Here is a 15,563-nt window from a genome sequence, read left to right as displayed (position 1 = left end):
TTAAGCTGAGTGAAATAATTCAATCAGAGAAAGACAATTATCATACGGTTTCACTCATATGAGGAAGTAACAGCACAGAGTATCATAGGGGAAGGGGGGAAAATGGAATGAGAAGAAATGAGTGAGGGAGACAAACCATGAGAGATTTTTAACCCTGGGAAGGAAACAGTAGTATTTTCTATGTCAAAATTATATTTAGAGACTTTACATATTTTTCATATTGCTTCTCATACTGTTTTTGAAAATTATTCTATGCTCATACATATAGACCTATCCCATCTTTTAACCTAATATGCTATCTTCCAGAATATGGATAAACCATACTTTACTTAACCATTCTATTATTATAAGCATCTTCATAGCTTTCAAATTACTATTATTTTCAAGATTACAATACATATTCCTATGTTTTGTGCACTTACACAAATGTCTTATTCTAGGTTTCATATGGAAAAATGGAATCACTTGATTCTGATTTGGGAAAATAGTATCAGTTTTAATAGAGGAGGACAAATTGGTTCTCCATGTTGGCTGTACCAGTGTTCACTCCCACCAAGAGTAAAGACTTGATGTTTCCCAACACAAGTACGAAACTGGCAGCTCAATGTCTTTACTAACTTTAACCCACATGGATTTTTTTTTAATAAGTATATGAATTCCTGGTGGCAGGACATAACTAAATTTTCCAAAGCAACCAATTCTCCTATTATGTTATACATTCCTGACGTGTAGAGGCATTTCAAGATGTTACCTATGCTGATAATGATACCATAACTTATCATCCAATCTAGGAAACCTTTGAAAGAAAAGGGGGGGGAGGGCAGACTTAAGAACAACAGACAAAAACCTCAGTTACTCTAAACAAACTGAAAAATATGGTCACCCAACCTATCTTTAATAGCTATCTTATTTTCAATCCCACCTCCCCCAATACTAGAGATGTTGAGTATCTCCACATACATTTGCCATTTGCATTTCCTGTCCTATAAATTGCATATAATGTGTGACCATTTCTTTTTATTGGTTCATGTTTTTCTTACCTATTTGTAGGGATTCTATTCATATAATGTGTCTTATTTTTATGATTTTATATGTTGTTCATTTTATTTCTTTCTCTGGTGCTTGCCTTTTTCCCTAGTTTTATGATGCCTATGTCAAATTCAAGGTTTTTATTTTTTTTAAGATTTTTTTTTTGAGACACAGAATAAAAGAGAGAGCACACGCACACATGAGTGGAGTTAGGGACAGAGGTAGAAGCCGACTCCTGCTGAGCAGAGAGCCTGATGCAGAACCTGATCCTGGAACTCAGAGATCATGACCTGGGCTGAAAGCAGATTGAGCCACCAGGTGCCCCAAATTCAAGTTTTAAAGTCTAATGTTATTTACGTACTTTACACACACACACACACACACACACACACACACACACACACACACACCTATATATGTACACACATAAACATACATACAAAATTTCTGGAAAGATGTATTCCAAACACTGGTTGAAGCAATTTCAAGCTAGTAAGGTGATTTTTATCCTCAATACATCTATTTTCAAGTTTCATTAAAAAAGCAGTCAGTGGTTTAGCGCTGCCTTCAGCCCAGGGTGTTATCCTGGAGACCCAGGATCGAGTCCCACGTCAGGCTCCCTGCATGGAGCCTGCTTCTCCCTCTGCCTGTGTCTCTGCCTCTCTGTGTGTGTCTCTCATGAATAAACAAATAAAATCTTAAAAAAAAACAACACAGTCTATAAAAAAATTTAACCCATCCACAGGTCCTAGTGTTTACTACTAGGTCTCCTCACACAATGGTATTACCCTTAGAACCTCAAAATTTCTACCTGAAATCATCTTTGTCCAACTCACTCCTACTAAGAGATTTTATCCACCTGAGGACACTGATCTTACTTTCTTTAAATCTGATGTCATCAGCAACCATCAGTGTCTTCTCCCCCACCTTTCTTCCCAGTTGAAACTACTTGATCTCAGGCTGATCCTATGTAACTTAGCTCTCATAGCTCAGGATTTCATGGGATCCTTCTTTTCCATTAAATCAGCCTATCTCTAACTTCATTTTCCTCCAATATAACTTACACATTTGTTGGACTTCATTTATTTTTTTTCCTCAGATTAATTGCTCTAGAAAGACAAGTACTTCTACATCCCCCCCATACACACACACACAATTGGATTGCTCATTCTGTCTCTATATAGTGTCAGTAATCGGAGATTAAAGAATCCTGTAACCCTCGATCTCAAATTGTAACAGGTATATCCATTTTACTTAAAGGAATTCACTACAGCATTTTATAGCTCAATTCTAAGAGGCCAGATTGGGAAGCAAATACAAATATTCAATCTCTAACATTCTTACCTATCTTTGTATGCATTTGGGTAGGTAAGCCAAATTAATTAAAAATGAATGTTCCCATTTTCACTACTTGAGGTCACTTTTAAATATAGCAATCTGGTCACATAACCGGGTAAGTTCAAGATTGGTCTAGCTACTAGAGCTATAGTAATAACTAAAAGATAAATCTGGCAGTACCATGGAAACAATGATATTTAATTCTATATCCTGATCACCAACCAATCTTGAATCACCTTATATATCACCAGTTATATTGACAAATTTCCCTCAGATGTGTGAAACTTATGTACTATCTTTTCAAATACCATTTACCCTATCAATCCATGAGTCACTTTTGAGAGATTAATACAGCAAGATTAGTAATTATTTATAGAGACTAATTTGGAAAAACTATTCCTGACCAGTCCATCTTGTAGGGATAAATTTCTAGGGAAGAAAACATCAAGTAAGACCCACTTATCACTAAGGCCTTATGATGAAAAAATGGCAACCGTGGGGAAAAAAAGTTTCTGAAGAACATTATTTCTGGAACTAGAGAGCTAATTCCAAGACATCTAACAAGGCTTCCTCATTCTCTAGCCAAGGATTCTGAATGGAGTTGGAAATGCTAATATCCCTCATTCAACTGTCTTGGAACTACAGTGTCATTGGCCCTGACCATATTCAACAGAAATTCTGAGACTAGGTAGATAAAGATATTAAATAATGATCTTTTTTCAGTTCCATATTAATCTTCACATAGCTAAGAACATGACAGCAGTTGACTCATATAGAAGTTAAAAACCAATCTTGCCCTCTATCCATAGGACGATAGAAAGTAATTAGGCCCAAACCGTCCCTTGCTTCAATAAGAGGGAGGAAGACTGAGACATAATGAAAGAGAAGGGAGCTAGCTTTTTAATGATCATCAATAACCAAATTCATAAATATGTCAAGTTACTATGAGGTACAGTGATTCAATATCTTAGAAAACTCAGTACTTTGTCAAAAAACTTAAAGAACAATTGTCATTTTCCTAACAGACTGTAAATCACAGGTGTGTTATTTGTAAAGCTAGGTCTCCATTAAGTAAGCATTACAAATGATGACTGAGTCCAGTACCTTCAATTAAAACCTGTTTGAGCCACTATGTACAGAAATCCATTAGGAAAAAAAATTCTACAAGCTATTTAGCTTATGTAAGCACATTTCTCTTTGGGAAGTATATTAAAAACTTCATCTTGCATTCTTCCCAACTTCCCTAACCAGTCAACACCTAAGGTAAATCAAAATGGCCCTCCAAGGCATAGCTCATTTTTTAAGAGTAAAAATGTCATTTACCTGGACAAAGCCCAGACAGGTGAGAAGTAGAATCAACACTTTGGCTGGAGAAGTGAAGAGAGGAAATAGCTCATCAGAGTTTTAAAGAATTAAGAGACTTCAGTGAGAGTTTTTTAATACATAGAAGAAATGAACTTTTCCATTCCTCTCTTCCTTATCATCTGGTAAATCCTAATGCAAGTCAGTTTCATTTATGTTCACTACATAATATTTATAATATTGTATTTAAAAATTACCCCCAATTTACCCAAAGTCCTATTATGTACTTGAAAGATAATTTAGTGGTTGACAGATTTGGAATTATGTTCCAAATACAACTTTATCAGGGAGTATGAGCATTTTTCCATGTGATATTCTCCTGATTTAAATGTATATATTGCATTCTACAATATATTGGCTATTTACATCAGGCCCCATTTGCACTACTGTAACATTACTGAAATTCTTTTTTTTTTTTAAGATTTTATTCATTCATGAGAGACACAGAGAGAGAGGCAATAACACAGGCAGAGGGAGGAGACGCAGGCTCTATGCAGGAAGCCTTATGTGGGACTCAATCTAGGGAATCCAGGATCACGCCCTAAGCCAAAGGCAAAGGCTCAACCGCTGAGCCACCCAGGGAGCCCCATTACTGAAATTCCTATAAACATTTGTGTACAACCCAGTTTTACTCTTGTAACAGTGTCCATATGTATGTTATTGATACACTAATATTTTTTCAATTCTGACTGCATGTTAGAGTTATTTGGAGAGCTTTTTAAAAATATTGGCACCTGGGTTCCACCCCTGAAGATTGTGATCGGATTGATCCAAGATGAGACCCAAGTTTCTCTTGCTTTTAAAAGTTCCCTATGTGATTCCAATGAGAAGTCAAGGTAGAGGCTCATATATTTATTAACAAATTGACATCCCTAATCTTAATTCATAAACCTTCAGCCTTATGAACAACCATCTACTCTACCAACAGCCCAAATTGGCCTCAACTGAATCTGTGTCCAATAGATGGCAAGGGGTAGTTCATTATCTGAATTCTCATTTTGATTCTGAGACTGAACACTTTTCAAGTATTTATCAGCCATTTGTCATTTCTTTATATTCCCTGTTCATTTGTTCAAATGCAATGCTCAAGTTTTTATTATTGTAAATAATCATTCATAAGAATTCATTATTCTGCCAAAGAGAGCAAATTTACCATTTGTCTTTTAATTTTGTTGATGCAGGTTCACAAAAATGTGAAATAATTGAATTCTATTTTTAGATAGTCTCACCCTCATTTAAATCAAATGTCAGCTGATGTCATTATACTTCTTAAAATCAAAATAAAACCACACATTTGGAAATTCCTTTTTAGTCGCTTCAGACTCCAAGTCCTACTGAATTAGTTCAATTTAAGGTTATCTTAGCATCTCTCTTGGGCCATTGTTGTCCTGCACTACATTTACCCAGACCTAATATCCAGCCTCTTTCTCTATTACTAATTATGCACAGATGGCAGTTTTATGTAGCAACTTTTAGAGTTCAGGAGAAAATCATGTGGCAGATCCTATGTTAATATGTCCATCTTCTTAAAACTTTCTTGTCTCTATTGGATGGGATCACATCTCCCACACAGAGATAGCACCTTCACCCTCCTCTAATCCATGTAGTTTCTCCGACAAACGCCTAATATTAACACAAAACACCTTCAGTATTTCTTGTGTTGTCTCAGATACAACCAAGTCCTTTAACTTTGTTTTGGTCAGATGAGACTACCAATTCTAACAGACTGCCCACATCTCAGTGGCTTAGTGCAACAGTTTCTTTAGCTACCACCTAGTGCCCACGGAAAGAGAGAGAGGGTGGTATATTTGGCTGTTTGGGAACTCTGTATTCCATATTTTTGTGCTTTCACCATCATCTTTGCTTTCAGAAGTCCAAACAAAGAGAGCTTGAGAAAGGCATAAATGCCCTTAATTGCCTTGGTCTTAAAAATAACATTTCACTGATAACATATACTAGTCAGAAAGAGTCACATTGTTGCATCTAGATATAAAGAGGCAGGAACATGTGGTGTTTGTGTGGTGAGGAAAAAGGGACAAACACTGGTGTGCAGTAGTAAATTTCCCATGCCTAGCAAGACAGTTTCCTAAATAATGAGGGTTCTTATCTCAGATGATAAGAAAATTAATTGTTCCTATGCCACATTGAAAGACATTCCATAATACTCCATAGTCAAACTCTTCAACAATCTTATCTAGTTATTTCATAATTTCATTATCGGTATTTAAGCATCAATACCCTGGGAATTTATTTTGGTGCACAGTACAATTTAAACTTTACTCTAAAAAGGTGACCAAACAGTTCAACACCACTGAGTCAATGATATACTTTTAACAATTGACATGTTATTTTGATTGTATGAGAAAGAATGCTGCTGGAATATCAATTCTATTTATCTAATTATCCTTGGGAAAGGGGTTAATGTAGCTTTATAATTTAATATATATCATCAACTTTCCCCTTTGTCATACTTGCTTATATAGTCTATACACATTTCATCTTGTCTGGAATTGCATTCCTTCCGCGTCAAGGACTTCTTTTAGTATTTCCTGTAGTATAGTCCTTTACTCACATTCATTTTTTAACACAATTGCTTTTGTTGGGGGGGGGGGGGACTGTTATTTTGCTATTTTTAATTCAAATTTTGATTTATGTAATTGTAGGTTCATGTGCAGTTATAATAAACATAGTGAGTTCTCTTAAACACTTTGCCAGTTTCCCATAATGGTAACATTCTGGAAACTATAGTACAGCATCACAACCAGGATATTGACTTGAATACAATGCATTTGACCTTATGATTTCCTCAGTTTTACTTGCACTCATTTGTCAACATCTATCTGTGTGTTGGATTCTATGTGTGTAGTAAGTTCCACAGAATTCTATCAGTTGTGTAGGCTTGTGGATTTCTCTTCTATTTTTGAAAGGTATTTTTTTTATACAAATGATTTTTTAAAATCAATCTTTAGAGTTATCACTCCATCTTCTCTTGGTTGGTCTCATTTCTTATTACAAATCAGCTATTAATCTAACAATTTCTCTCTGCATATATCAGGTCCTTTTTCTCCTTTTTCTCTGCCTGCCTTCAAGGTTTTCTACATGTTTGATTTTCAACAGTTTGAGCATGGTACATCTAAGGATGTAGGTGTATATTCATAAAGAAGGATAAATTCCATGGAAAGGGAGGTGGGCGGGGGGTTGGGGTGACTGGGTGATGGGCACTGAGGGGGGCACTTGGTGAGATGAGCACTGGGTGTTATGCTATATGTTGGCAAATTGAACGCCAATATATATATATTTTAAAAAATTTTAAAGAAGGATAAATTCTAATCTGTGGACTTTGGAAAGGAATAAAAATTCATGAATAGATTTAAGTTGCTCAGAGGAACAGAAAACATCAAAGCTTCCCCTTGTGAGAAGATTGTCATTCTTTGACCAAATAGCAAATGGGGCTTGTAACAGGGGAGGTTGTGTATTTTGCAGTTGGGGATTTATTTCACTTCATTCTAGTTTACTTCACATCTCTCACTATCACCTAATTATTCTTTGGGGTATTTTCTTTCATCTGATCAGGAGTACCTTCATGGTAAGATGTCCACTTGGATAAATTACTATTTCTTTCTTGTTTTTGAGCATGCTACGCAAACAGCCTGTGATGCCATTTTTATGTTCTCTGTGACTTTACACAAATGTGTAAATACATATACAAGTATGTACCCACAAATGCATTATTCTGATTAATGTATACCTGTACAAATGTATTCTTTTGATTCAACAAATATTCTAAGTTGCATTCTGTCTACGTCTCTGCCTGTGTCTCTCATGAACAAAATCTTTTTAAAAAAATTTAAGTAAAATTTTAAAAAGTAAAAACCTTCCAGCTAGAAAATTTCATCTGTTCACCAAAATTTGAGGTTAAGGAAACCAGCATGGAGTAACACTCTGAGAAAAAAGAAATGCCACAGGCTGCTTAAGGACTCCGAAGGATATCCAGGTTCTAATTCCTGAGATCTGTGAGCATTACCTCCTATGGCAAGAGACAATTTGTAGATATTAAGGATCTTTATGTAGGGCACTTATTCTGTATTTATTCTGTATTATGTGGACAAGCCATAAATCCAATCCCAAGTGTTCGTATGAGAGAAGAAGGGATATTTCATCACAGAGGAGAAGGCAATGTGACAAAATCAAAGATACGAAGATGCTATGTTGCTAGCTTCGAAGACTGAGGAAGGGGTTATGAGACAAAGAACATAGCTTTAGAATCTAGATAAAATAAGACACTATATAGGAAGAGTTTGTTAGGAATAAAGCCAGGTGAAGAATCCGTAATATATTCCAAGTCACATAACCTCCCTGAATACCATATTAATTAACCCAGTGGTAATATAAATTGGTACATCCTACCATGGAAAACAGCATGGACATTCCTCAAAAAATTAAAAACAGAACTAGTAAATGATCTAGCAGTTTCACTTCTGGGTATGTAAATGAAAAAAATAAAATCACCATCTCAAAGCAGTATCTGCACCAGCCCCCCACACCAGGTTCACTGCAGCATTTTTCACAATAGCCAAGACATGGATACAACATAAGTGGTCACTAATTATGAAGAGGTTAAACATGGTATATATTAATGGAACATTATTCAGCCATCAAAAATCCTGCCATTTGTGACAACATGGATGGATCTGGGAGATATTATGTTAAATAAAAGAAGTCAGACAAGGAAAGATCAATACTATAAGAACTCAGTTATAAGTGGGATCTAAAAAAAATAAAAAATAAAAAAACCTAAACTCATAGAAACAGTGTTGGTGGTTGCTAGTGAGAAGTGGGGGAGGAGACAGGAAGGGGGAAAAAATGGATGCAGGCAGTAAAAACCTCCAGTTAAAAAAATGAGTACGTTCTGGGGATGTAATGTCTAGCATGGTTACTACACTTAATACTGTATTATATATTTGAAAACTTTATGTTTTATATTTTAAAAGTTCTCATCACAAAAAATTTTAACTATGTGAGGTGATACATGTGTGAACTAACTATTGTGGTCATCATTTTGCAAGATAGATACAAATCCAATTACTATGTTGTATACATTAAACTTAAAATTGTATAATTTTAATACTTATTATGTTTCATTCTTGCCTATTTATATTGAGTTCACACTGAAAAAGAAAATGTGTAACTGGTTGGAGTAACACATTAACTGCTGACACCCCACACCCCTGATGCCCACCCTGCAGGTCCTTTGGGACTCTGGTATGGACTCCATCCTGAGGCAGTCAACACAGCAAGGCCCCACCAAAGCTATGGTCCACTTCCAACACAGTAATAAGTACAGCTGCTTAAACCAGTAAGTCACAGGCTGAATACCACCAACTTACCCAAATTTCAGGGTAGCAATTGACCCAAATTGCAGGCCATGGTCCTCCAAGTAAATAAACCACCTCAGGAATGTAATTCGTTAAATACACATGTGTTTAAAAAAAAAAAAAAAGTCCAGCCAATGACACTAGTAATCTTGGGTTGTTTGGTTGTTTTTACATAATTTGTCTACTGAGTGCCTCATGGAGAAAAAAACTTCCAGAAGAGAACCCTGATCTTCTAATGGCCAGCTCCAGCCTCTTAGGAAGGGGTACCAAATCCTCCTCTGTGCTCTGGAGTGAGATTTCAAGTACATTGAGACTCTGCTGAAACATTGGTCATTCTGTTTAGCATGGAGTAAAGCCTACGCATCAACAGAGACCTTCCAATAATCGACTTTGAGAGTCGATTATTAAGCAATCGTAAGATGGTGATAACCAACAAGGAGTAGAAAGTTGACCCTTGACTCATCTATGGAACAAGGCTGGGCTGTTCACACCGTCACAGAGACTGACCCCCAAGTTGTTTAAAACAGTGCTACTGTGTTAAAGGTTAAAGAACTTCCTCTTACATGTATGCCTTTTTCCTCCAAAATATTCATTTCCTGCCGAAATTAACTCAACCACCTCCTACTGTTCTTGCCTCCAGTCCTCTCCTGCTGTAATATATTCTCTGCACTTCAGACAGTGAACTTTCTGAAATGTAAATCCCATCATATCTTTTCCCCTGCTTTAAAATTCATAATTGGCTCCCCGTGGTCTTGAAAATCAAGTGTACACTTCATGATTGTGTCTTACTTTGAAACAAGTATCTCAGCGCAGGTTGGTTCTTCATAGGTCCTAAGAAGCACAAATGATGGAATGGGGAAAATGAGACAGGGAAGGGAGAAACATCTCTAAAGCATGAGTTCCGAAGCGGGTTACCTCTGCGGGTGTTGGGTCTCAGTTGATTATGGTCCTCTGTGGGTGGAATACACCTGAAAACTGTTGGGGCTGGGGCTTTTACTACCACTCCCATTTGTGGAGAGTGGCACAAGGCACCTCATCCAATTAGCCCTGATGCTAAGAGAATGATCTCTCCTAGCACGAGAGAGATCCTAGGCACAAGAGAGATGCAGATAGTTCTTTGGAAAAAAGGTGTCAGTGCTCCAGACAGCGTCTCATCCTTCAGCTGGAGGCGAGCCCAGGAAGGGTGAAAGGACAGGGGTGGACCATTCATGAGTTTGCTTCATGTTGCCTAACAGACGCTCATGTTCTGTAACTCACCAAACTTCTCTCTGGCTACCTGATCTCTCATAACTCACCTACTTTGAACTACCTTGGCAAGATACTCATCTGGGCACCATTAGTTATGTGTCACAGGATTCTTCTATTTTCCTTTGAACAATTCAGGACATATGCCGTAAAGCTGTATGAATAAGGTATATAGATACCTGAGTTTTCTGAGGGTAAATAGCCAAGATTTCAAAACTGATGGATCTTAAATACACAGTTAACAAAAGTGAGGGCAAGCTGTCAAAGCCAGGCTTTTTGGCCAGTAAACTAAAATTTCTCTTTATGCTGATTTATACAGAATTAAAACATCCTTTTGCTATAGAGGCACTGGTATGTTCACAAATCAGTGACTTAGGGCCAGGGTCCCAAGCTGTCCATTAGAGAGGTTTGTTCAAGGTTTCTTTGAGCAAACCAAAGTAAGGTACCTGGACTCTTTGTGCAACAGTGTATTTCCAAGAGCTACCTAACAATTCTAGGAAACATTTCTGAAAAACTACCGACACAAAACAATCACAAGTAAAACATTGCTGATGAAGCTGACAAGGGAATCCACAGATGACACTGAAGACCAAGGCCAAGAACTATACATCAATTAAAATCTTTTATGCAGACACTGCACAGATGAGAAAGTAAATGGAGAATGAATAACCTGTGCAAAGCAAATGATAGAACACAATAAACAAGATCAATGCAAATGATCGCTTTTCCAGCTACAGAATGCTAGGGAAGTTACAGTACAAAAGGCCAACAGAGAAAACTGTTTTACCAATATGCCGCTTAACGTTCAAGTGAATGTTAATCATTTTCATTTATAGAGTCTCATAAATGCCTATGACCAAAAAGGAATAGAATGTGTTAATGACTAAATTCTGAGTCATCTTTTACTCTGCACATGGAGTCTATTGCCAAAACCTGTCACTTCTTTCCTATAATTATACCTTTCCTCTCTACTGTCTATGTGGTTTACAGCATATCTCAGTGGAGTCTTATAAAAGCACTGGGACACCATTTGACAAATTATTCAAACCAGCCATCAGCAATGTTTAAAAAAAATAATAAACTGGTCCAATGGCACTCAGATAGTAGATGGTATAGTTGCAATTTCTTGTGTGGAAGATTATCTTTAAGGCACCATCCAGCTCTACAATGCCATGGTTTGATAATCACATACTGTCCTTTGTTTCATTTGTCTACCACCGTCTTAGCTTAAGACTGGACCATTTCTCACCTAGGCAACAACAATTTGCCCAACAGCAACCATCTCAGGAAGCAAATCTTTTCTCCCATCATGTCACACCCTTCTCTAAAGCATGGTAATAGCTCTCTTTGCTATTGTGATCACTATTTTCCCAAGTCTCCCTTTAAGAACTAAATTTCTGAGTTTGCCACTACCCCATTCAGACCTGGGCTGTTCCTACCTGATTTATCATTGGCTTATTTCCTTAACCCTCAGCCCCATACAGGTACAAGTCCTGCGCTACCATCACCAGGAAGTTTCACAATGCCATCTGATGTGCAAACATAAGCAACTGGATTTCACTCCACCCAGCAGCAGCCTCCAGCTCTCTCGTTTCCGTCCTCATTTCAACAATATTTAATGTACCCCTTAAAAAAGTTTTCATTCTTCCTTATGGCTGAGAAATATGCCATAAAGAAGAATGAAATCTTGACATTTGCAACAACACAAATGGACCTAGATGGTATTAATGCCAAGTGAAATAAGCCAGTCAGAGAAAGACAAATACTATATGATTCCATTCATGTGTGGCATTTAAGAAACAAAACGAAAAAAGAAAAACAAAGACAAATAGATAAAATAGACTCTTATAGAGAACAAACTGGTGAGTGCCAGAAGGGAGATGGTAGGTGGATGGGTGACAGAGATTAAGGGGATTAAGAGTGGATTTACGGTGGGGACCTGGGTGGATCAGTCGGTGAAGCATCTGCCTTCAGCTCAGGTCATAATCTCAGGGTCCTGGGATTGAGCCCTACATCGGGATACCTGCCCACAGAAGTCTGCTTCTCCCTCTCCTCCCTGCTAGTGCTTTATCCCTATCTCTGACCCTATCTATCTCTGACCCTATCTGTCAAATAAATATAATATTTAAGAAAGAAAAAAGAAAATACTTATCACAATGAGCATTTAGGAATATAGGGATTAAATCATCTATGGTACACCTGCAAATAACATAATATTGCATTTTAATTATATTTCAGTAAAATTTTAAAGTCAAAATTTGTTAAGAGGATAAAAAAAAAAATCGCATGTTAATGCTATCTGCCACAGATGGCCAAGTCCTGCGGGGCAACACAAAGCATGATTATCTACACTTTGTAAAACAGAAAAAATTAACACTCAATGTGTTTCCTTTACTTATGAAGGAAAACATTCTCATTTTTATTACTATTTGATATTTTATGTCATGTTTTGAAATTATTTTGCTCAAAATACAAACTGGGACAAATCTCAAGAGGCTTTATAGAAGTCACCCTAAAAACGGTCTCCCATACACCTCTGAAAATGAAGCCTCTTGGTATTTTATTTCAAGTGACTTGACATTTAGGGGAAATTTGTGGAAACTTGATATAGAGATACATTCGCTATTAACTCTTTGGGATTCATGAAGAACAGGAAAGTGATAACGTTTTTAACATTCATATATTTTCTTTCCGTTGGCGTTGTAGGTCTGTGAATCACAAAATACAAAGCACAAAGAATCTTCCAGAGTCTAAGTACAGCTACAGATGAGCAGTAATTTAGCACTGCTTTTGCCATTATTACATCCTTGACACCTCACTGACTTAGAATAAGCCCCCAGTAAGTATTTATTACATTGAACTTTAATAGAAAACACCCTTTTCATTTTTAAGTCATAAGAATGACATGAGTTTTAATTGTACATTTTCAATTCTATGCATGTTACATTCTTAAAGATGTGGGTGCTCATGTGAAGGTGGCTGATACCAGTTTCAGTCCTAAGAGTCTACACGCCTCTCAGAAACAGAATAGAAATCACGAATGATTACAAATTACATCCAGGTCACACAGAAGATTCCACAGCTTTCTTAGGTATGCCTTTTGATTCATTTCTCATTTCTAGTATGCTGCAAAGGCAAGAATTTTCCTTAAAACATATCCTTTGTGGCCATGTGTTCCTTTCTAATCCCAAAGCCATCTGTCTTATGCAAGCTCCCCAAATTCCCACACAGAGGTCCCTACAAACAGACCCCTTGAAGACTGCCTGGTTCTTGGACTTTACAGCTCTGCTTCATATTCCCAGTACCCTCAAACACATCTTTCTGAAATAAGCATTACTCTATCTCTACACTTACCCAAATTATCGTTTCATGAGTTTCCTAGTCATCAACACAAATCTTTTCTGACTTGGAATGCTATCAGCCACAAGAAGACATCTAGGCACCAATCTTGACTTCTTTTTATCACTGCTGCACCCCACTCCGCCCCAATTAGCCTCTAATCTATCACCAAGTCCTATGTGTCCTACTCTCCAGTACAAGATAGTAGCTTCTCTCTCACCAACTAGAGCAAAGCCTCTACCACTTCCAGGTTCCTACTGACAGGACAGCACAGTGATTAGGACCACAGACTGCTTCAGTTCAAAGCCCCGTCTGGCCATCGACTAACTATGGAAGCCTGGCCCAAGTAACTGACCTCCTAGTACTACCTTAGCGCCTTTATCTCTAAGATAGGGAACTAATAATACTACCCACCTCACAGAGTTCTTATGAGGATGAAATGAGACAGTAATTCTAAAGTGTTGAAAATGTTGTGTGATCAACAGCTAAGTGCTGTGTGAGTAGGAGCTTGACAAGGATGATGGTGATGATGATCCCCCTCAATTTGCTATATACATGAGAACCAGAATCATCTTTAAATTATTTGTCATATTGGATCGTATTCTTACTTGAAATGCTACCAACAATTTTTATTAATTGCACTTTGAAAAAAAAAATCCCAATTTTCTACTCTGGCCTTCCATGTTCAACATGACCTGGGTCCTGTTTACCTGCCTTGTTCATCTTGAGCCCTTGCCTCCCTTCCTTATTTTATTCCAGGCTCTAAAATCTATTCACTTTTTAAACCTATCCTTGTTTCTCCGTGCTACCCATTCTCTACTCTCCTCTTACCTAGCTGACTCCTTCTCAGCCTTTAGATCTTGGCTTCCAAATCAACTCCTTAGAGATGCGTTCCCTAACTACCCTGCCAAAAATTGCCCCCATCTCCAGTATTCGCTGCCACAGCATCTAGTTCATAACCCCTTCACTATATTATCAGTACTATTACTGATGCTATTATGTACCACAAGCTTGCTTCTTGTATTTGTTTGCTTACTTGTTTTTTGTTTCCTGTACTCCACTAGAAGATCAGTTGCCTGATGGCAGGTACTCCATTGGTCTTGTCCACCACTGAATCTCTAGCACTGGATAGAGTCTAGTACACGGTGTGCATGCCATCATTGACTGTGGAATATTCTATCGTTGGTTTTATTTTATTTGGCTATTTGTCTCTAGTCCCAGATTCCTGCTCTCCCCTGTGTTCAGGCTGACTGCCTCCTCGTTGCATCCCAGAGTTCAGAGAGCCCCCTGGAGAGAACTACATTCCACCCTTCTGTCTTGTCCTATCAGAATTCTGAAGAGGTCTCAAAAGACTTCTGTGAATACTCTGACCCTCACTGATCTTCTGCTCCCTAACATTTCTCTATCACTCAAAATCTCTGCATAGAATCCTAATCCTTATGCATATAGAACAATATTCTAATTCCTTAATACACATTGCTATCATTTCCTCAACTAAACTGTTTTTACATTTATTTATTCCTATAGTGTACAACATCAAAGAACAGAACATGGATAAAGTGAAGACCCCTATGCATATACTAAAGTTCTAAGTACTCCAGTAAAGCTTTCATCTTAACACCTCAACATCTATTCTTTTTAAATAAATTCATTTCTGTAACCAAAACGATTTTTTAAGTTTTTTAAGAATTTGGTTTTGCTTGGGTGGCGATGACACCTAAGCTTCCCAAAGTATTCCAGGGTCTAAAAATTGCAAGAACAAAACATACTGGAGACCATATGGAAACAAGTTCAGCACGAATTCTGCATAGTTAGCATCTGCTTCTATCAAAATTGGTACAGAAACTGATAACCGTGGCTTTCTATTTCTCTCAG

General features: G+C 37.3%; 1 long non-coding RNA gene across 1 annotated transcript in view; it reads left to right on the top strand.

Moving 5' to 3' along the window:
* The window catches only part of LOC111097997, a 57,130-nt gene extending 41,781 nt beyond the window's left edge, over nucleotides 1-15,349 (top strand). The window contains exons 3-5 of the long non-coding RNA XR_005366564.1: nucleotides 13,056-13,188; nucleotides 13,305-13,440; nucleotides 15,216-15,349. This is a non-coding gene — a long non-coding RNA (uncharacterized LOC111097997). The remainder of the gene's footprint in view (nucleotides 1-13,055; nucleotides 13,189-13,304; nucleotides 13,441-15,215) is intronic.
* Nucleotides 15,350-15,563: the final 214 nt, after the last annotated feature.

The sequence above is a fragment of the Canis lupus genome, chromosome 11, assembly GCF_011100685.1.
Source record: "Canis lupus familiaris isolate Mischka breed German Shepherd chromosome 11, alternate assembly UU_Cfam_GSD_1.0, whole genome shotgun sequence".
NCBI lineage: Eukaryota > Metazoa > Chordata > Mammalia > Carnivora > Canidae > Canis > Canis lupus.
The sequence above is the reverse complement of the archived record's forward strand: the minus strand, read 5'-3'. Positions and strand labels throughout refer to the sequence as shown.